Genomic DNA, 20,825 nt, shown 5'->3' with positions numbered 1-20,825 from the left:
AATCGTTGCATTAGTACTGGTATGATCGCTTATGTTTCATTATGCGCTTCAAATACATACACTCTTTCTCCTTCCATCCCCCCCTCCCATCATTTGTTTCCTTGTGCGTGCACTCTGCATCTCTCATTCTCGTTCTAATATCAAGTAAAATGCTCCGGCACTGTGACTCACTTTTGCGAATGAACCATCGGTTCATAACTCCATTCGTGTGTAACGTCGAACGACCCATCCAAAAAAAAATGGTGCAACACGAGGATGTCCCAGGAGGTCACCCATCCGAGTACTACTCTCGCCCAAGCAAACTTAACTGCATAGTTCTGATGGGATCCGGTGCATTAGTGCTGGTATGATCGAACCTAGTTCATTTCGTGCTGTAAATACAAACACTCCTTCTCTTTTCTTCCCCCTCCCGTCATTTGTTTCCTGGTGCGTTCACACTTCACCTCTCATTCTCTTTCTAATATCAATTAAAATGCCCCTGCGTCTTGACTCACATTTGCGTATAAACCAGCGGACCATAGATCCAGTCGCGCGTAACGTCGAACGACCCATCTGAAAAAGAAAATGGGTGCAACACGAGTACTTCCCAGGAGGTAACCCATCCTTGTACTACTTTCGCCAAAGCACAGTTAACTGCAGAGTTCTCATAGGATCCGGTGCATTAGTGCTGGTATGATCGCACCTGTTTTATTTCGCACTGCAAATACATACATTCCTTCTCCTTTCTTCCCCCTCCCGTCATTTGTTTCCTGGTGCGTTCACACTTCACCTTTTATTCTCGTTCTAATATCAATTAAAATGTCCCTGCGTCTTGACTCACATTTGCGTATAAACCAGCGGATAATAGCTCCAGTCACGCGTAATGTCGAACGACCCGTCTCAAAAAAAATTTGTGCGACACGAGGACTTCCCAGGAGGTCACCCATCTGAGTACTACTCTCGTCCAAGCAAACTTAACTGCGGAGTTCTGATGGGATCCGGTGCATTAGTGCTGGTAAGATCGCACCTATTTAATTTTGTGCTGCAAATACATACACTCTTTCTCCTTTCTTCCCCCTCCCATCATTTGTCTGCTTGTGCGTGCGCACTGCACCTCCCGTTCTCGATCAAATATCAAGTAAAATGCCACGCCACCGTGACTCACATTTGCAAATAAACCTGCGGAGCATAATTTAAGTCGCGCGTAACGTCGAAAGAATCATCTGCAAAAAGATGGGTGCAACACGAGGACTTCCCAAGAAAATGGGTAAAATATAAATACTTCGCAGGGGGTCACCCATCCTAGTACTACTCTCGCCCAAGCACCCTTAACTTGCGGAGTTCTGATAGAATCCGTTGCATTTGTTATGGTATGATCACTCATGTTTCATTCTGTGCTGTAAATACATACACTCTTTCTCCTTCCATCCCCCTACCATCATTTGTTTCCTTGTGCGTGCACTCTGCATCTCTCCTTCTCGTTCTAATATCAAGTAAAATGCCCCGGCACCATAACTCACCTTTGCGAATGAACCAGCAGATTATAATTTCATTCGTGCGTAACGTCGAACGACCCATCCGAAAAAAATGGGTGCAACACGAGGACTTCCCAGGAGGTCACCCATCCGAGTACCACTCTCGCCCAAGCACACTTAACTGCAGAGTTCAGATCCGGTGCATTAGTGCTGGTATGATCGCACCTGTTTAATTTCGCGCTTCAAATACATACACTCCTTCTCCTTTCTTCCCCCTCCCATCATTTGTTTCCTGGTGCATTCACACTTCACATCTCCTTCTCGTTCTAATATAAATTAAAATGCCCCTGCGTCCTGACTCACATTTGCGTATAAACCAGCGGACCATAGTTCCAGTCGCGCGTAACGTGTATCGACCCATCTGAAAAAAAAAGGGTGCAACACGAGAACTTCCGAAGAGGTAACCCATCCTTGTACTACTTTCGCTAAAGCACCCTTAATTGCAGAGTTCTGATAGGATCCGGTGCATTTATGCTGGTATGATCGCACCTGTTTCATTTGGTGCTGAAAATAGATACACTCATTCTCCTTCCCTCCCCCCTCCCATCTTTTGTTTCCTTGTGCGTTCACACTGCACCTCTCCTTCTTGTTCTAATATCGATTAAAATGCCCCAACTTCTTGACTCACATTTGCGTATAAACCAGCGGGCCATTGCTCCAGTCGCGCGTAACGTCGAACGACCCGTCAGAAAAAAATTGGTTCCACACGATGACTTTCTAGGAGGTCACCCATCCGAGTACTACTCTCGCCCAAGCACACTTGACTGTGGAGTTCTGATGGGATCCGGTGCATTAGTGCTAGTATGAGCGCACCTGTTTAATTTCGCACTGCAAATACATACACTCTTTCTCCTTTCTTCTCCCTCCCATCATTTGTTTGCTTGTGCGTGCGCACTGCACCTCCTGTTCTCGTTCAAATATCAAGTTAAATGCCACGGCACTGTGACTCACATTTGCGTATAACCATAATTCAAGTCGCGCTTAACGTTGAAAGAATCATCTGCAAAAAAATGTGTGCAACACGAGGACTTCCCAAGAAAATGGGTGAAATATAAGGACTTCGCAGGAGGTCACCCATCCGAGTACCACTCTTGCCCAAGCACACTTAACTGCGGAGTTCAGATCCGGTGCATTAGTGCTGGTATGATCGCACCTGTTTAATTTTGCGCTGCAAATACGTACACTCCTTCTTCTTTCTTTCCCCTCCCGTCATTTGTTTCCTGGTGCGTTCACACTTCACATCTCCTTCTCGTTCTAATATCAATTAAAATGCCCCTATGTCTTGACTCAGATTTGCGTATAAACCAGCAGACCATAGTTCCAGTCGTGCGTAACGTCGAACTACTTATCTGAAAAAAAAATGGTTGTAACAAGAGAACTTCCTAGGAGGTAACCCATCCTTGTACTACTTTCGCCAAAGCACAATTAACTGCGGAGTTCTGATGGGATCCGGTGCATTTGTGCTGGTGTGATCGCACCTTTTTCATTTCGTACTGAAAATACATACACTCCTTCTCCTTCCCTCCCCCCTCCCATCATTTGTTTCCTTGTGCGTTCACAGTACACCTCTCCTTCTCGTTCAAATATCGATTAAAATGCCCCTGCTCTTGACTCACATTTGCGTATAAACCAACGGACCATAGCTCCAGTCGCGCGTAACGTCGAACGACCCGTCTGAAAAATAATTGGTGCGACACGAGGACTTCCCAGGAGGTCACCCATCCGTGTTCTAATCTCGCCAAAGCACAATTAACTGCGGAGTTCTGATGGGATCCGGTGCTTTAGTGCTGGTATAATCGCATCAATTTAATTTCGCGATGCAAATATATACACTCCTTCTACTTTCTTACCCCCCCACCCCGGTCATTTTTTTCCTTGTGCGTGCGCACTGCACCTCCTGTTCTCATTCAAATATCAAGTAAAATGCCACGGCGTCGTAACTCATATTTGCGAATAAACCTGCGGACCATAATTCAAGTCGCGCGTAACGTCGAAAGAATCATCTGCAAAAAAATGGGTGTAACACGAGGACTTCCCAAGAAAATGGGTGAAATATAAGGACTTCGCAGGAGGTCACCCATCCTAGTACTACTCTCGCCTAAGCACCCTTAACTTGAGGAGTTCAGATAGAATACGTTGCATTAGTGCTAGTATGATCGCTCATGTTTCATTATGCGCTGCAAATACATACACTCTTTCTCCTTCTATCCCCCCTCCTGTCATTTGTTTCCTTGCGCGTCCACTCTGCATCTCTCCTTCTCGTTCTAATATCAAATAACATGCCTGGGCACCGTGACTCACCTTTCCGAATGAACCAGCAGTTCATAATTCCATTCGCGCGTAACGTCGAACGACCCATCAAAAAAAAATAAGTGCAACACGAGGACTTCCCAGGAAGTCACCCATCTGAGTACTACTCTCGCCCAAGCACACTTAAATGCATAGTTCTTATGGGATCTGGTGCATTAGTGGTGGTATGATCGCACCTGTTTAATTGCACGCTGCAAATACATACAATCCTTCTCCTTTCTTCCCAAGAAAATGGGTGAAATATAAGGAATTCGCAGGAGGTCACCCATTGTAGTACTGCTCTCGCCCAAGCACCCTTAACTTGCATAGTTCTAATAGAATTCGTTGCATTAGTGCTGGTATGATCGCTCATGTTTCATTATGCGCTTCAAATACATACACTATTTCTCCATCCATTCCCCCCCCCCGTCATTTGTTTCCTTATGTGTGCACTCTGCATTTCTCTTTCTCGTTCTAATATCAAGTAAAATGCCCCGGCACTGTGACTCACCTTTTCGAATGAACCAGTGGTTCATAATTTCATTCGCGCGTAACGTCGACTGACCCATCCGAAAAACTATGGGTGCAACACGAGGACTTCCCAGAAGGTAACCCATCCATGTACTACTTTCGCCAAAGCACACTTATCTGCGGAGTTCTGATGGGATCTGGTGCATTAGTGCTGGTATGATTGCACCAGTTTAATTGCGCGCTGCAAATACATACACTCTTTCTCCTTTCTTCCCAAGAAAATGGGTGAAATATAAGGACTTCGCAGGAGGTCATCCATCGTAGTACTACTCTCGCCCAAGCACCCTTAACTTGCAAAGTTCTAATAGAATCCGTTGCATTAGTGCTGGTATGATCGCTCATGTTTCATTCTTCGCTGCAAATACATACACTCTTTCTCCTTCCATTCCCCCTCCCGTCATTTGTTTCCTGGTGCGTTCACACTTCACCTCTCCTTCTCGTTCTAATATCAATTAAAATGCCCCTGCATCTTGACTCACATTTGTGTATAAACTAGTGGACCACACTTCCAATCGCGTGTAACATCGAACGACCCATCTGAAAAAAAAAATAGATGCAACACGAGAACTTCCCAAGAGGTAACCCATCCTTGTACTACTTTGGCCAAAGCACACTTAACTGCAGAGTTCTGATGGGATCCGGTGCATTAATGCTGGTATGATCGCACCAGTTTAATTTCAAGCTGCAAATACATACACTCCTTCTCCTTTCTTCTCCCTCCCGTCATTTATTTCCTTGTGCGTGCGCACTGCACCTCCCGTTCTCGTTCTAATATCAAGTAAAATGCCACGGTGCCGTGACTTACATTTATGAATAAATCTGCGGACCATATATCAAGTCGCGCGTAACGTCGAAAGAATCAATTGCAAAAAAATGGGTGCAACACGAGGACTTCCCAAGAAAATAGGTGAAATATAAGGACTTCGCATGAGGTCACACATCCTCGTACTACTCTCGCCCAAGCACCCTTAACTGCGGAGTTCTGATAGAATCCGTTGCATTAGTGCTGGTATGATCGCTCATGTTTCATTTTGTGCTGCAAATACATACACTCTTTCTCCTTCCATCCTCCCTCCCGTCATTTGGTTTCTTGTGCGTGCACTCTGCATCTCTCTTTCTCATTCTAATATCAAGTAAAATGTCCCGGCACCGTGACTCACCTTTGCGAATAAACCAGCTATTCATAATTCCATTCGTGCGTAACATCGAACGATCCATCGGAAAAAAAATGGGTGCAACACGAGGACTTCCCAGGAGAACACCAATCCGAGTACTACTCTCGCCCAAGCACAGTTAACTATGGAGTTCTGATGGGAACCGGTGCATTAGTGCTGGTATGATCGCACCTGTTTCATTTCGGGCAGCAAATACATACACTCCTTCTCCTTTCTTCCCCCTCCCGTCATTTGTTTCCTATTGCGTTCACACTTCACCTCCTTTTCTCGTTCTAATATAAATTAAAATGCCCCTACGTCTTGACTCACATTTGCGTATAAACTAGTGGACCATAGTGCCAGTCGCGCGTAACATTGAACGACCGATCCGAAAAAAATGTGTGCAACACGAGGACTTCCCAGGAGGTCACCCATTCGAGTACTACTCTCGCCCACGTAAACTTAACTGCGGAGTTCAGATTCGGTGCATTAGTGCTGGTATGATGGCACCTGTTTCATTTCGCACTGCAAATACATACACTCTTCTGCCTTTATTCCCCCTCCCGTCATTTGTTTCCTCTTGCGTGCGCACTGCACCTCTTATTCTCACTCAAATATCAAGTAAAAAGCCATGGCGCCGTGACTCACATTTGCGTATAAACCAGCGGACCATAGTTCCAGTCGCGTGTAACGTCGAACGACCCATCTGAAAAAAAAATGGGTGCAACATGAGAACTTCCCAAGAAAATGGGTGAAATATAAGGACTTCGCAAGAAACCACCCATCCTAATACTACTCTCACCCAAGCACCCTTAACTGCGGAGTTCTGATAGAATCCGTTGCATTTGGGCTTGCATGATCGCTCATGTTTCATTCTGCGCTGCAAATACATACACTCTTTCTCCTTCAATTCCCCTCCCGTCATTTGTTCCCTTGTGCTTGCACTCTGCATCTCTCTTTCTCGTTCTAATATCAAGTAAAATGTCCCGGCACCGTGGCTCACCTTTGGGAATGAACCAGCGGTTCATAATTCCATTCGCACGTAATGTCGAACGACCCATTTGAAAAAGAATGGGTGCAACACGAGGACTTCCCAAGAGGTCACCCATCCGAGTACTACTCTCGCCCAAGCACACTTAGCTGCGAAGTTCTGATGGGATCCGGTACATTAGTGCTGGTATGATCGCACCTATTTCATTTTACGCTGCAAATACAAACCTTCCTTCTCCTTTCTTCCCCCTCCCGTCATTTGTTTCCTGGTGCGTTCACACTTCACCTCTCATTCTCGTTCTAATATCAATTAAAATGCCCCTATGTCTTGACTCACATATGCGTATAAACCAGCAGACCATAGCTCTAGTCACGCGTAACGTCGAACGACCCGTCTCAAAAAAAATTGGTGCGACATGAGGACTTACTAGGAGGTCACCCATCCGAGTACTACTCTTGTCCAAGCAAACTTAACTGCGGAGTTCTGATGGGATCCGGTGCATTAGTGGTGGTATTATCGCACCTGTTTAATTTCGCGCTGCAAATACATACACTCTTTCTCCTTTCTTCCCCCTCCATCATTTGTTTGCTTGTTCGTGCGCATTGCACCTCCCGTTCTCGTTCAAATATCAAGTAAAATACCACGACGCCGTGACTCACATTTGTGAATAAACCTGCGGACCATAATTCAAGTCGCGCGTAACGTCGAAAGAATCATCTGCAAAAAAATGGGTGTAACACGAGGACTTCCCATGAAAATAGGTAAAATATAAATACTTCGCAGGGGGTCACCCATCCTAGTACTACTCTCGCCCAAGCACCCTTAACTTGCGGAATTCTGATAGAATCTGTTGCATTAGTTATGGTATGATCGCTCATGTTTCATTCTACGCTGCAAATACATACACTCTTTCTCCTTCCATCCCCCTACCGTCATTTATTTCCTTGTGCGTGCACTCTGCATCACTCCTTCTCGTTCTAATATCAAGTAAAATTCCCCGGCACCGTGACTCACCTTTGCGAATGAACCAGCGGATCATAATTCCATTCACGCGTAACGTCGAACGACCCATTCGAAAAAGAATGGGTGCAACACGAGGACTTCCCAGGAGGTCACCCATCCGAGTACTACTCTCGCCCAAGCACACTTATCTACGGAGTTCTGATGGGATCCGGTACATTAGTGCTGCTATGATCGCAACTGTTTCATTTCGCGCTATAAATACATACACTCCTTCTCATTTCTTTCCCCTCCCTTCATTTGTTTCCTGGTGCGTTCTCACTTCACCTCTCATTCTCATTCTAATATCAATTAAAATGCCCCTGCATCTTGACTCACATTTGCGCAAAAACCAGCGGACCATAGTTCCAGTCGTGCGTAACATCGAATGACCCATCTGAAAAAAAAAATGGAAGCAACAGGAGAACTTCCCAGGAGGTAGCCCATCCTTGTACTACTTTCGCCAAAGCACACTTAACTGCAGAGTTCTGATGGGATCCGGTGCATTAGTGCTGGTATGATCGCACCAGTTTAATTTCACGCTGCAAATACGTACACTCCTCCTTTCTTCCCCCTCCCGTCATTTGTTTCCTGTTGCGTTCACACTTCACCTCTCCTTCTCGTTCTAATATAAATTAAAATGCCCCTGCGTCTTGACTCACATTTGCGTATAAACTAGCGGACCATAGTTCCAGTCGCGCGTAACGTTGAACGACCCATCCGAAAAAAATGGGTGCAACACGAGGACTTCCCAGGAGGTCACCCATCCGAGTACTACTCTCGCCCAAGCACACTTAACTGCGGAGTTCAGATTCGGTGCATTAGTGCTGGTATGATCTCACCTGTTTCATTTCGGGCTGCAAATACATACACCCATTTTCCTTTCTTGCCCCTTCCGTCATTTGTTTCCTTGTGCGTGCGCACTGCACCTCTTATTCTCGCTCAAATATCAAGTAAAATGCCACGACGCCGTGACTTACATTTGCGAACAAACCTGCGGATCACAATTCAAGTCGCGCGTAACGTCAAAAGAATCATCTGCAAAAAAATGGGTGCAACACGAGGACTTCCCAAGAAAATGGGTGAAATATAAGTACTACTCTCGGCCAAGCACCCTTAACTTGCGGAGTTCTGTTAAAATCCGTTGCATTAGTGTTGGTATGATCGCTCCTGTTTAATTCTGCGCTGCAAATACATACACTCTTTCTCCTTCCATCCCCCCTCCCGTCATTTGTTTCCTTGTGCGTGCACTCTGCATCTCTCCTTCTTGTTCTAATATAAAGTAAAATACCCCGGCACCGTGACTCACCTTTACGAATGAACCAGCGGATCATAATTCCATTCGCGTGTAACGTCGAACGAACCATCTGAAAAAATATGGGTGCAACACGGGGACTTTTCAGGAGGTCACCCATCCGAGTACTACTCTCGCCCAAGCACACTTAACTGCGGAGTTCTGATGGGATACGGTGCATTAGTGCTGGTATGATCGTACCTCTTTCATTTTTTCGCTGCAAATACATACACTCATTCTCCTTTCTTCCCCCTCCCGTCATTTGTTTCCTGGTGCGTTCATACTTCACTTCTCATTCTCGTTCTAATATCATTTAAAATGCCCCTGCGTCTTGACCCAAATTTGCGTTTAAACTAGCGGACTATAGTTCCAGTCACGGGTAAAGTCGAACGACCCATCTGAAAAAAAAATGGGTGCAACACGAGAACTTCCCAGGAGGTAACCCATCCTTGTACTACTTTTGCCAAAGCACACTTAACTGCGGAGTTCTGATGGGATCCGGTGCATTTGTGCTGGTATGATCGCACCTGTTTCATTTCGTGCTGAAAATACATACACTCCTTCTCCTTCCCTCTCCCCTCCCGTCATTTGTTTCCTTGTGCGGAGTTCATATGGGATCCGGTGCATTAGTGCTGGTATGATTGCACCTGTTTAATTTCGCGCTGCGAGTTAAAATGCCCCTGCGTCTTGACTCACATTTGCGTATAATCCAGCGGACCATAGTTACAGTGGCGCGTAACGTCGAACGACCCATCTGAAAAAAAAATGGGTGCAACAAGAGAACTTCCCAGGAGGTAACCCATCCTTGTACTACTTTCACCAAAGCACACTTAACTGCGGAGTTCTGATGGGATCCAGAGCATTTGTGCTGATATGATCGCACCTGTTTCATTTCGTGCTGAAAATACGTACACTCCTTCTCTTCTCTCCCCCCTCCCATCATTTGTTTCCTTGTGCGTTCACACTGCACCTCTCCTTTTTGTTCTAATATTGGTTAAAATGCCCCTACATCTTGACTCACATTTGCGTATAAACCAGCGGACCATAGTTCCAGTCTCGCGAAACGTCAAACGACCCACCTGAAAAAAAAATGGGTGCAACACGAGAACTTCCCAGGAGGTAACCCATCCTTGTACTACTTTCGCCAAAGCACACTTAACTGCGGAGTTCTGATGGGATCTGGAGTATTGTACTGGTATGATCGCACCTATTTTATTTCGTGCTGAAAATACATACACTCCTTCTCCTTCCCTCCCCCCTCTTGTCATTTGTTTCCTTGTGCGTTCACACTGCACCTCTCATTCTCATTATAATATCGATTACAATGCCCCTGCTTATTGACTCATATTTGTGTATAAACCAGTGGACCATAGTTCCAGTCGCACGTAACGTCGAATGACCCGTCTGAAAAAAAATTGGTGCATCACGAGGACTTCGCAGGAGGTCACCCATCCTAGTACTACTCTCGCCCAAGCACCCTTAACTTGCAGAGTTATGATAGAATCAGTTGCATTAGTGCTGGTATGATCGCTCATGTTTATTTCTGCGCTGCAAATACATACACTCTTTCTCCTTCCATCCCACCTCCCGTCAATCGTTTCATTGTGCGTGCACTCTGCATCTCTCATTCTCGTTCTAATATCAAGTAAATTGCCCCGGCACCGTGACTCACCTTTGCGAATGAACCAGCGGTTCATAATTCCATTCGCGCGTAACGTTGAACGACCCATCCGAAAAAAAATGAGTGCAACACGAGGACTTCCCAAGAGGTCACCCATCCGAGTACTACTCTCGCCCAAGTACACTTAACTGCGGAGTTCTGATGGGATCTGATGCATTAGTGCCGATATGATAGCAATTATTTCATTTCGCGCTGTAAATACATACACTCCTTCTCCTTTCTTCTCCCTCCCGTCAATTTTTTCCTGGTGCGTTTACACTTCACCTCTCCTTCTCGTTCTAATATCAATTAAAATACCCTTGCGTCTTAACTCACATATTCGTATAAACCACCGGACCATAGTTCCAGTCGCGCGAAACGTCGAACGACCCATTTAAAAAAAAAATGGGTGCAACACGAGAACTTCCTAGGTGATAACCCATCCTTTGACTACTTTTGCCAAAGCACACTTAACTGCGGAGTTCTGATGGGATCCGGTGCATTTGCGTTGGTATGATCGCACCTGTTTCATTTTGTGCTGAAAATATATATACTCCTTTTCCTTCCCTCCCCCCTCCCATCATTTGTTTCCTTGTGCGTTCACACTACACCTCTCCTTCACGTTCTAATATCGATTAAAATGCCCCTGCTTCATGACTCACATTTGCGTATAAACTAGTTGACCATAGTTCAGTCGCGCATAATGTCGAACGACCCATCTGAAAAAAAAATTGGTACGACACGAGGACTTCTCAGGAGGTCACCCATCCAAGAACTACTCTCGCCCAAGCACACTTAATTGCAGAGTTCTGATGGGATCCGATGCATTAATGCTGGTATGATCGTACCGATTTAATTTCGCGCTGCAAATACATACACTCCTTCTCCTTTCTTCCCCCTCCCGTCATTTGTTTCCTTGTGCGTCCACTCTACATCTCTCATTCTCATTCCAATATCAAGTAAAATGCCCCGGCACCATGACTCACCTTTGCGAATGAACTAGCAGTTCATAATTTCATTCGCGCGTAACGTCGAACGACCCATCCAAACAAAAATGGGTGCAACACGAGGACTTCTCAGGAGGTCACCCATCCGAGTACTACTCTCGCCCAAGCACACTTAACTACGGAGTTCTGATGGGATCCGGTGCATTAGTGCAGGTATGATCGCACCGGTTTACTTTCACGCTATAAATACAAACACTCCTTCTCATTTCTTCCCCCTCCCGTCATTTGTTTCCTTGTGCGTGTGCACTGCACCTCTCGTTCTCGTTCAAATATCAAGTAAAATGCCACGGTGCCGTGACTCAAAATTACAAATAAACCTGCGGACCAGAGTTCAAGTCGCGCGTAACGTCGAATGACCCGTCTGAAAAAAAAATTGGTGCGACACGAGGACTTCCCAAGAGGTCACCCATACGAGTACTACTCTCGCCTAAGCACACTTAACTGCGGAGTTCTGAAAGGATCCGGTGCATTAGTGCTGGTATGATCGCACCTGTTTAATTTCGCGACGCAAATACATGTGCTCTTTCTCCTTTCTTCCCACTTCCGTTATTTGTTTCCTTGTGCGCGCGCACTGCTCCTCCCGTTATCGTTCAAATATTAAGTAAAACGCCACGGTGCCGTGACTCAAAATTGCGAATAAACCTGCGGACCATAATTCAAGTCGCGCGTAACGTCGAAAGAATCATCTGCAAAAAAATGAGTGCAACACGAGGACTTCCCAAGAAAATGGGTGAAATATAAGGACTTCGCAGGAGCTCACCCATCCTAGTACTACTCTCGCCCAAGCACCCTTAACTTGCGGAGTTCTGATAGAATCTGGTGCATTTGTGCTAGTATTATCGCACCTGTTTCATTTGGTGCTGAAAATACATACACTCCTTCTCCTTCCATCCCCCCTCCCATTATTATTTTCCTTGTGCGTGCACTCTGCATCTCTCCTTCTCGTTCTAATATCAAGTAAAATACCCCGGCACCGTGACTCACCTTTGCGAATGAACCAGCGGTTCATAATTCCATTCCCGGATAACGTCGAACGACCCATCCGAAAAAAAAAGCGTGCAAAACGAGGACTTCCCAAAAGGTCACCCATCTGAGTACCACTCTCGCCCAAGCACACTTAACTGCGGAGTTCTGATGCGATCCGGTGCATTAGTGCTGGTATGATCGCACCTGATTAATTTCGCGCTGCAAATACATTCACTCCTTCTCCATTCTTCCCCCTCCCGTCATTTGATTCCTTGTGCGTGCGAACTGCACCTCCCGTTCTCGTTCAAATTTCTAGTAAATTTCCACGGTTCCGGGACTCACATTTGCCAATAAACCTGCTGACCATAATTCAAGTCCCACGTAACGTCGAAAGAATCATCTGCAAAAAATGGGTGCAACACGAGGACTTCCCAAGAAAATGGGTGAAATATAAGGACTTCGCAGGAGGTCACCCATCCTAGTACTACTCTCGCCCAAGCACCCTTAACTTGCGGAGTTCTGATAGAATCCGTTGCATTAGTGCTGGTATGATCGCTCATGTTTCATTCTGCGCTGCAAATACATACACTATTTCTCCTTCCATCCCCCCTCCCGTCATTTGTTTCTTTGTGCATGCACTCTGCATCACTCCTTCTCGTTCTAATATCAAGTAAAATACCCCGGTACCGTGACTCTCCTTTGCGAATGAACAAGCGCTTCATAATTCCATTCGTGCGAAACGTCGAACGACCCATCCGAAAAAAAATGGGTGTAAAACGAGGACTTCCCAGTAGGTCACCCATCCGAGTACCACTCTCGCCGAAGCACACTTAACTGCGGAGTTCTGATGGGATTCGGTGCAATAGTGCTGGTATGATCGCACTTGTTTAATTTCGCGCTGCAAATCCATACACTCCTACTCCTTTCTTCCCCCTCCCATCATTTCTTTCCTGGTGCGTTCACACTTCACCTCTCCTTCTCGTTCTAATATCATTTAAAATGCCTCTGCGTCTTGACTCACATTTGCGTATAAACCAGTGGACCATAGTCCCAGTCGCGCGTAACGTCGAACGACCCGTCTAAAAAAAAATGGGTGCAACACGAGAACTTCCCAGGAGGTAACCCATCCTTGTACTACTTTCGTCAAAGCACACTTAACTGTGGAGTTCTGATGAGATCCGGTGCATTTGTGCTGGTATGATCGCACCTGTTTCATTTGGTGCTGAAAATACATACACTCCTCCTTTACTCCCCCCTCCCATCATTTGTTTCCTTGTGTGTTCACACTACACCTCTCCTTCTCGTTCTAATATCGTTCAAAATGCCCCTGCTTCTTGACTCACATTGACGTATAAACCAGCGGACCATTGTTCCAGTCACACTTATCGTCTAACGACCCATCTGAAAAAAAAAAAGGGTGCAACACGAGAACTTCCCAGGAGGTAACCCATCCTTGTACTACTTTCACCAAAGCCCACTTAACTGCGGAGTTCTAATGGTATCCGGTATATTTGTGCTGGTATGATCGCACCTGTTTCATTTCGTCCCGAAAATACATACACTCCTTCTACTTCCCGCCCCCCTCCCGTCATTTGTTTCCTGATGCGTTCACACTTCACCTCTCTTTCTCGTTCTAATATCGATTAAAATTCCCCTGCATCTTGACTCACATTTGCGTATAAACCAGCGGACCATTATTCCAATCGCACGTAACGTCGAACTACCCATTTGGAAAAAAATTGGTGTGACACGAGGACTTCCGAGGAGGTCACCCATCCGAGTACTACTCTCGCCCAAGCACACTTAAATGCGGAGTTCAGATGGGATCCGGTGCATTAGTGCTGGTATGATCACACCTGTTTCATTTTGCACTGAAAATACATACACTCCTTCTTCTTTCTTCCCCCTCCCGTCATTTGTTTCCTGGTGCGTTCACACTTCACCTCTCCTTCTCGTTCTAATATCAATTAAAATGCCCCTTCCTCTTGACTCACATTTGCGTATAAACGAGCGGACCATAGTTCCAGTCGCGCGTAACGTCGAACGGCCCATCTGAAAAAAAAAAATTAGGTGCAACACGAGAACTTCGTAGGAGGTAACCCATCCTTGTACTACTTTCGCCAAAGCACTCTTAACTGCGGAGTTCTGATGGCATCTGGTGCATTTTTGCAGGTATGATCGCGCCTGTTTCATTTCGTGCTGAAAATACACACACTCCTTCTCCCTCCCTCCCCCCTCCCATCATTTGTTTCCTTGTGCGTTCACACTGGACCTCTCCTTCTCGTTCTTATGTTGATTAAAATGCCCCTTCTTCTTGACTCACAATTGCGTATAAACCAGCGGACCATAGTTCCAGTCACGCGTAACGTCGAGCGACCCGTCTGAAAAAAAATTGGTCCGACACGAGAATTTCCCAGGAGGTCACCTATCCGAGTACTACTCTCGCCCAAGCACACTTAGCTGCGGAGTTCTGATTGGATCCGGTGCATTAGTGCTAGTATGATCGCACCTGTTTAATTTCGCGCTGCAAATACATACACTCCTTCTCCTTTCTTCCCCCTCCCGTCATTTGTTTCCTTGTGCGTGTGCACTGCACTTCCCGTTCTCGTTCAAATATCAAGTAAAATGCCAAGGCGCCGTGACTCACATTTGCTAATAAACCTGTGGACCATAATTCAAGTCGCGCGTAACGTCGAAAGAATTATCTACAAAAAAATGGGTGAAATATAAGGACTTCGCAGGAGGTCACCCATCCTAGTACAACTCTCGCCCAAGCACCCTTATCTTGCGGAGTTCTAATAGATTCCGTTGCATTAGTTATTGTATGATCGCTCATGTTTCATTCTGCGGTGCAAATACATACACTCTTTCTCCTTCCATCCCCCCTCCCGTCATTTGTTTCCTTGTGTGTGCACTCTGCATCTCTCCTTCTCGTTCTAATATCAAGTAAAATGCCCCGGCACCATGACTCACCTTTTCGAATGAACAAACTGATCATAATTCCATTCGCGGGTAACATCGAACGACCCATCCGAAAAAATATGGGTACAACACGAGGACGTCCCAAGAGGTCACCCATCCGAGTACTACTCTCGCCCAAGCATACTTAACTGCGGAATTCTAATGGAATACGGTGCATTAGTGCTGATATGATCGTACCTCTTTCATTTTTTCGCTGCAAATACATACACTCCTTCTCCTTTCTTCCCCCTCCCGTCATTTGTATCCTGGTGCGTTCACACTTCACCTCTCCTTCTCATTCTAATATCATTTTAAATGCCCCTGCGTCTTGACTCACATTTGCGTATAAACCAGCAGATCATAGTTTCAGTCGCGCGTAACATCGAACGACCCATCTGAAAAAATGATGGCTACAACACGAGAACTTCCCAAGAGGTAACCCATCCTTGTACTACTTTCGCCAAAGCACACTTAACTGCAGAGTTCTGATGAGATCTGGTGCATTTGTGCTGGTATGATCGCACATGTTTCATTTGGTGCTGAATGTACATACACTCCTTCTCCTTCCCTCCCCCCTCCCATCATTTGTTTCCTTGTGCAGAGTTCAGATGCGATCCGATACATAAGTCCTGGTATGATCGCACCTGTTTAATTTCGCGCAGCAAATACATATACTCCTTCTCCTTTCTTCCCCCTCCCGTCATTTGTTTCCTTGTGCGTGCGCACTGTACCTCCCGTTCTTGTTCAAATATTAAATAAAATGCCACGGCGCCGTGACTCACATTTGCGAATAAACCTGCGGACCATAATTTAAGTCGCGCGTAACGTCGAAAGAATAATCTGTAAAAAAATAAGTGCAACTGCCGAGTTATGATAGAATCCATTGCATTAGTTCTGGTATGATCGCTCATGTTTCATTCTGCGCTGTAAATACATACACTCTTTCTCCTTCCATCCCCCCTCCCGTCATTTATTTCCTTTTGCGGACATCTCTCCTTCTCGTTCTAATATCAAGTAAATTACCTCGGCACCGTGACTCACTTTTGCGAATGAACCAACGGATCATAATTCCATTTGCGCGTAACGTCGAACGACCCATCCAAAAAAAAATGGGTGCAACACGAAGACTTCCAAGGAGGTCACCCATCCGAGTACTACTCTTGCCCAAGCACACTTAATGCGGAGTTCTGATGGGATCCGGTGCATTAGTGCTGGTATGATCGCACCTGTTTCATTTTGCACTGCAAATACATACACTCCATATCCTTACTTCTCCCTCCCATCATTTCCTGGTGCGTTCACACTTCACCTCTCATTCTCGTTCTAATATCAATTAAAATGCCCCTGCGTCTTGACTCACATTTGCATATAAACCAGTGGACCATAATTCCAGTCGGGCGTAACGTCAAACGACCTATCTGAAAAAAAAAATGGGTGCAACATGAGAACTTCCCAGGAGGTAACCCATCCTTGTACTACTTTCGCCAAAGCACACTTAACTGCGGAGTTCTGATGGGATCCGATGCATTTTTGCAGGTATGATCGCGCCTGTTTCATTTCGTGCTGAAAATACATACACTCCTTCTCCTTTCCTCCCCCCTCCCATCATTTGTTTCCTTGTGCGTTCACATTGCACCTCTCCTTCTCGTTCTAATATTGATTAAAATGCCCCTGCTTCTTGACTCACATTTGCGTATAAACCAGCGGACCATAGTTCCAGTCGCGTGTAACGTTGAACGACCCGTCTGAAAAAAAATTGGTGCGACACGAGGATTTCCCAAGAGGTGACCTATCCGAGTACTACTCTCGCCCAAGCACACTTAACTGCGGAGTTTTGATGGGATCCAGTGCATTAGTGCTGGTATGATCACACCTGTTAAATTTCGCGCTGCAAATACATACACTCCTTCTCTTTTCTTCCATTTCCCGTCATTTGTTTCCTTTTGCGTGCGCACTGCACCTCCCATTCTCGTTCAAATATCAGGTATAATGCGACGGCGACGTGACTCACATTTGCGAATAAACTTGCGGACCATAATTCAAGTCGCGCGTAACGTCGAAAGAATCATCTGTAAAAAAAATGAGTGCAACACGAGGACTTCCCAAGAAAATGGGTAAAATATAAGGACTTCGCAGGAGGTCACCCATCCTAGTACTACTCTCGCCCAAGATCCCTTAACTTGCAGAGTTCTGATAGAATCCGTTGCATTAGTACTGGTATGATCGCTTATGTTTCATTATGCGCTTTGAATACATACACTCTTTCTCCTTCCATCCCCCCTCCCATCATTTGTTTCCTTGTGCGTGCATTCTGCATCTCTCATTCTCGTTCTAATATCAAGTAAAATGCTCCGGCACCGTGACTCACTTTTGCGAATGAACCAGTGGTTCATAACTCCATTCGCGCGTAACGTCGAACGACCCATCCGAAAAAAAATGGGTGCAACACGAAGACGTCCCAGGAGGTCACCCATCCGAGTACTACTCTCGCCCAAGAAAACTTATCTGCAGAGTTCTGATGGGATCCGGTGCATTAGTGCTGGTATGATCGAACCTAGTTCATTTCGCACTGCAAATACATACACTCCTTCTCTTTTCTTCCCCCTCCCATCATTTGTTTCCTGGTGCGTTCACACTTCACCTCTCCTTCTCTTTCTAATATCAATTAAAATGCCCCTGCATCTTGACTCACATTTACGTATAAACCAGCGTACCATAGGTCCAGTCACGCGTAACGTCGAACGACCCATCTGAAAAAGAAAATGGGTGCAACACGAGAACTTCCTAGGAGGTAACCCATCCTTGTACTACTTTCGCCAAAGCACACTTAACTGTGGAGTTCTGATGGGATCCGGTGCATTTGTGGTGGTATGATCGCACCTGTTTCATTTCGTGCTGAAAATATATACACTCCTTCTCTTTCCCTCCCCCCTCCCATCATTTGTTTCCTTGTGCGTTCACACTGCACCTCTCCTTCTCGTTCTAATATCGATTAAAATGCCCCTGCTTCTTGACTCACATTTGCGTATAAACCACCGGACCATAGTTCCAATCGCGTGTAACATCGAACGACCCGTCTAAAAAAAAATTAGTGCGACACGAAGAATTCACAGGAGGTCACCCATCCGAGTGCTACTCTCGCCCAAGCACACTTAACTGCGGACTTTTGATGCGATCAGGTGCATTAGTGCTAGTATTATTGCACTAGATTCATTATGCGCTGCAAATACATACAATCCTTCTCCTTTCTTCCCCCTCCCGTCATTTGTTTCCTGGTGCGTTCACACTTCACCTCTCCTTCTCGTTCTAATATCAATTAAAATACTCCTGCGTCTTGACTCACATTTGCGTATAAACCAGCGGACCATAGATCCAGTCGCGAGTAACGTCGAATGACCCATCTGAAAAAAAAAAATGGGTGCAACACGAGAACTTCCCAGGAGGTAACCCATCCTTGTACTACTTTCGCCAAAGCACACTTAACTGTAGAGTTCTGATGGGATCCAGTGCATTAGTGCTGGTATGATCGCACCTGTTTCATTTCGCGCTGCAAATACATACACTCCTTCTCCTTTCTTCCCCCTCCCGTCATTTGTTTCCTGGTGCGTTCACACTTCACCTCTCCATCTCGTTCTAATATCAATTAAAATGCCCCTGCGTCTTGACTCACATTTGCGTATAGACAACCTGACCGTAGTTCTAGTCATGCATAATGTAGAACGACCCATATGAAAAAAAAAATGGGTGCAACACGAGATCTTCTCAGGAGTTAACCCATCATTGTACTACATTCGCCAAATCACACTTAACTGCGGATTTCTGAGGGGATCCAATGCATTTGTACTGGTATGATCGCACCTGTTTCATTTCGCGCTGCAAATACATACACTCCTTCTCCTTTCCTCCCCCTTCCCATTACTTGTTTCCTTGTGCGTTCACACTGCACCTCTCCTTCTTGTTCTAATATCAATTAAAATGCCCCTGCTTCTTGACTCAAATTTGCGTATAAACCAGCGGACCATAGCTCCAGTCACGTGTAACGTCAAAAGACCCGTCTAAAAAAAAACTGGTGCGACACGAGGACTTCCCAGGAGGTCACCCATCCGAGTACTACTCTCGCCCAAGCAAACTTAACTGCGGAGTTTTGATGGGATCCGGAGCATTAGTGCTGGTATAATCGCACCTGTTTAATTTCGCGCTGCAAATACATACACTCTTTCTCCTTTCTTCCCCCTCCCATCATTTGTTTGCTTGTGCGTGCACACTGCACCTCCCGTTCTCGTTCAAATATCAAGTAAAATTCCACGGCACCGTGACTCACATTTGCGAATAAACCTGCGGACCATAATTCAAGTCGCTCGTAACGTCGATAGAATCATTTGCAAAAAAATGGGTGCAACACGAGGACTTCCCAAGAAAATCGGCGAAATATAATGACTTCGCAGGAGGTCACCCATCCTAGTACTACTCTCGCCCAAGCACCCTTAACTTGCGGAGTTCTGATAGAATCCGTTGCATTAGTTCTGGTCTGATCGCTCATGTTTCATTCTGCGCTGCAAATACATACACTCTTTCTCCTCCGATCCCCCTCCCGTCATTTGTTTCCTTGTGCGTGCACTCTGCATCTCTCTTTCTCGTTTTAATATCAAGTAAAATGCCCCAGCACCGTTACTCACCTTTGTGAATGAACCAGCGGTTCATAATTCCATTCGCGCGTAACGTCAAACGACCCTTCCAAAAAAAAATGGGTGCAACACGAGGACTTCCCAAGAGGTCACCCAAACGAGTACTACTCTCGCCCAAGCACACTTAACTTCGGAGTTTTGATGGGAACCGGTGCATTAGTACTGGTATGATCGTGCCAGATTCACTATGCGCTACAAATACATACACTCCTTCTCCTTTCTTCCCCCTCCCGTCATTTGTTTCCTGGTGCGTTCACACTTCACCTCTCCTTCTCGTTCTAATATCAATTAAGATACCCCTGCGTCTTGACTCACATTTGCGTATAAACCAGCGGACCATAGATCCAGTCGCGAGTAACGTCGAATGACCCATCTAAAAAAAAAAAATAGGTGCAACACGAGAACTTCCCAGGAGGTAACCCATCCTTGTACTACTTTCGCCAAAGCACACTTAACTGTAGAGTTCTGATGGGATCCAGTGCATTAGTGCTGGTATAATCGCACCTGTTTCATTTCGCGTTGAAAATACATACACTCCTTCTCCTTTCTTCCCCCTCCCGTCATTTGTTTCCTGGTGCGTTCACACTTCACCTCTCCATCTCGTTCTAATATCAATTAAAATGCCCCTACGTCTTGACTCACATTTGCGTATAGACAACCTGACCATAGTTGTAGTCATGCATAACGTAGAACGACCCATCTGAAAAAAAAAATGAGTGCAACACGAGATCTTCTCAGGAGTTAACCCATCATTGTACTACATTCGCCAAATCA

The 20,825-nt window shown here is 45.6% G+C and overlaps 2 non-coding genes and 39 pseudogenes across 2 annotated transcripts; all 41 read right to left on the bottom strand.

The window, feature by feature from the left end:
* Positions 1-239: 239 nt before the first annotated feature.
* Positions 240-358, bottom strand: LOC148251475 (5S ribosomal RNA; annotated as a pseudogene).
* Positions 359-565: 207 nt separating this feature from the next.
* LOC148251474 (5S ribosomal RNA) lies at positions 566-684 on the bottom strand (annotated as a pseudogene).
* A 205-nt stretch (positions 685-889) lies between these two features.
* LOC148251473 (5S ribosomal RNA) lies at positions 890-1,008 on the bottom strand (annotated as a pseudogene).
* Positions 1,009-1,567: 559 nt separating this feature from the next.
* On the bottom strand, positions 1,568-1,681 carry LOC148251472 (5S ribosomal RNA; annotated as a pseudogene).
* An 874-nt stretch (positions 1,682-2,555) lies between these two features.
* On the bottom strand, positions 2,556-2,669 carry LOC148251471 (5S ribosomal RNA; annotated as a pseudogene).
* A 206-nt stretch (positions 2,670-2,875) lies between these two features.
* Positions 2,876-2,994, bottom strand: LOC148251470 (5S ribosomal RNA; annotated as a pseudogene).
* A 205-nt stretch (positions 2,995-3,199) lies between these two features.
* LOC148251469 (5S ribosomal RNA) lies at positions 3,200-3,318 on the bottom strand (annotated as a pseudogene).
* Positions 3,319-3,883: 565 nt separating this feature from the next.
* On the bottom strand, positions 3,884-4,002 carry LOC148251468 (5S ribosomal RNA; annotated as a pseudogene).
* A 381-nt stretch (positions 4,003-4,383) lies between these two features.
* On the bottom strand, positions 4,384-4,502 carry LOC148251467 (5S ribosomal RNA; annotated as a pseudogene).
* A 382-nt stretch (positions 4,503-4,884) lies between these two features.
* On the bottom strand, positions 4,885-5,003 carry LOC148251466 (5S ribosomal RNA; annotated as a pseudogene).
* Positions 5,004-5,563: 560 nt separating this feature from the next.
* LOC148251465 (5S ribosomal RNA) lies at positions 5,564-5,682 on the bottom strand (annotated as a pseudogene).
* Positions 5,683-6,560: 878 nt separating this feature from the next.
* On the bottom strand, positions 6,561-6,679 carry LOC148251464 (5S ribosomal RNA). Its single transcript, XR_015815501.1, has one exon. It is a non-coding gene; the product is annotated as a 5S ribosomal RNA (ribosomal RNA).
* Positions 6,680-6,884: 205 nt separating this feature from the next.
* On the bottom strand, positions 6,885-7,003 carry LOC148251463 (5S ribosomal RNA; annotated as a pseudogene).
* A 559-nt stretch (positions 7,004-7,562) lies between these two features.
* Positions 7,563-7,681, bottom strand: LOC148251462 (5S ribosomal RNA; annotated as a pseudogene).
* A 207-nt stretch (positions 7,682-7,888) lies between these two features.
* Positions 7,889-8,007, bottom strand: LOC148251461 (5S ribosomal RNA; annotated as a pseudogene).
* Positions 8,008-8,208: 201 nt separating this feature from the next.
* LOC148251460 (5S ribosomal RNA) lies at positions 8,209-8,322 on the bottom strand (annotated as a pseudogene).
* Positions 8,323-8,856: 534 nt separating this feature from the next.
* LOC148251459 (5S ribosomal RNA) lies at positions 8,857-8,975 on the bottom strand (annotated as a pseudogene).
* A 207-nt stretch (positions 8,976-9,182) lies between these two features.
* LOC148251458 (5S ribosomal RNA) lies at positions 9,183-9,301 on the bottom strand (annotated as a pseudogene).
* Positions 9,302-9,538: 237 nt separating this feature from the next.
* LOC148251457 (5S ribosomal RNA) lies at positions 9,539-9,657 on the bottom strand (annotated as a pseudogene).
* Positions 9,658-9,863: 206 nt separating this feature from the next.
* On the bottom strand, positions 9,864-9,981 carry LOC148251456 (5S ribosomal RNA; annotated as a pseudogene).
* Positions 9,982-10,513: 532 nt separating this feature from the next.
* On the bottom strand, positions 10,514-10,632 carry LOC148251455 (5S ribosomal RNA; annotated as a pseudogene).
* A 531-nt stretch (positions 10,633-11,163) lies between these two features.
* Positions 11,164-11,282, bottom strand: LOC148251454 (5S ribosomal RNA; annotated as a pseudogene).
* Positions 11,283-11,487: 205 nt separating this feature from the next.
* LOC148251453 (5S ribosomal RNA) lies at positions 11,488-11,606 on the bottom strand. Its single transcript, XR_015814305.1, has one exon. It is a non-coding gene; the product is annotated as a 5S ribosomal RNA (ribosomal RNA).
* Positions 11,607-11,812: 206 nt separating this feature from the next.
* LOC148251452 (5S ribosomal RNA) lies at positions 11,813-11,931 on the bottom strand (annotated as a pseudogene).
* A 561-nt stretch (positions 11,932-12,492) lies between these two features.
* LOC148251451 (5S ribosomal RNA) lies at positions 12,493-12,611 on the bottom strand (annotated as a pseudogene).
* Positions 12,612-13,171: 560 nt separating this feature from the next.
* On the bottom strand, positions 13,172-13,290 carry LOC148251450 (5S ribosomal RNA; annotated as a pseudogene).
* Positions 13,291-13,495: 205 nt separating this feature from the next.
* LOC148251449 (5S ribosomal RNA) lies at positions 13,496-13,614 on the bottom strand (annotated as a pseudogene).
* A 205-nt stretch (positions 13,615-13,819) lies between these two features.
* Positions 13,820-13,938, bottom strand: LOC148251448 (5S ribosomal RNA; annotated as a pseudogene).
* Positions 13,939-14,144: 206 nt separating this feature from the next.
* On the bottom strand, positions 14,145-14,263 carry LOC148251447 (5S ribosomal RNA; annotated as a pseudogene).
* Positions 14,264-14,797: 534 nt separating this feature from the next.
* Positions 14,798-14,916, bottom strand: LOC148251446 (5S ribosomal RNA; annotated as a pseudogene).
* A 531-nt stretch (positions 14,917-15,447) lies between these two features.
* LOC148251445 (5S ribosomal RNA) lies at positions 15,448-15,566 on the bottom strand (annotated as a pseudogene).
* Positions 15,567-15,773: 207 nt separating this feature from the next.
* Positions 15,774-15,892, bottom strand: LOC148251444 (5S ribosomal RNA; annotated as a pseudogene).
* Positions 15,893-16,476: 584 nt separating this feature from the next.
* On the bottom strand, positions 16,477-16,594 carry LOC148251443 (5S ribosomal RNA; annotated as a pseudogene).
* A 203-nt stretch (positions 16,595-16,797) lies between these two features.
* Positions 16,798-16,916, bottom strand: LOC148251442 (5S ribosomal RNA; annotated as a pseudogene).
* A 206-nt stretch (positions 16,917-17,122) lies between these two features.
* Positions 17,123-17,241, bottom strand: LOC148251441 (5S ribosomal RNA; annotated as a pseudogene).
* Positions 17,242-17,803: 562 nt separating this feature from the next.
* On the bottom strand, positions 17,804-17,922 carry LOC148251440 (5S ribosomal RNA; annotated as a pseudogene).
* A 207-nt stretch (positions 17,923-18,129) lies between these two features.
* Positions 18,130-18,248, bottom strand: LOC148251439 (5S ribosomal RNA; annotated as a pseudogene).
* A 533-nt stretch (positions 18,249-18,781) lies between these two features.
* On the bottom strand, positions 18,782-18,900 carry LOC148251438 (5S ribosomal RNA; annotated as a pseudogene).
* A 532-nt stretch (positions 18,901-19,432) lies between these two features.
* Positions 19,433-19,551, bottom strand: LOC148251437 (5S ribosomal RNA; annotated as a pseudogene).
* Positions 19,552-20,111: 560 nt separating this feature from the next.
* Positions 20,112-20,230, bottom strand: LOC148251436 (5S ribosomal RNA; annotated as a pseudogene).
* A 208-nt stretch (positions 20,231-20,438) lies between these two features.
* LOC148251435 (5S ribosomal RNA) lies at positions 20,439-20,557 on the bottom strand (annotated as a pseudogene).
* Between the last annotated feature and the right edge of the window lie 268 nt (positions 20,558-20,825).

The sequence above is a fragment of the Carica papaya genome, chromosome 8 (assembly GCF_054855325.1).
Source record: "Carica papaya isolate Zhongbai chromosome 8, ASM5485532v1, whole genome shotgun sequence".
Lineage (NCBI taxonomy): Eukaryota > Viridiplantae > Streptophyta > Magnoliopsida > Brassicales > Caricaceae > Carica > Carica papaya.
Note: the sequence above shows the minus strand (reverse complement) of the source record. Positions and strands in the feature narration are given on the sequence as shown.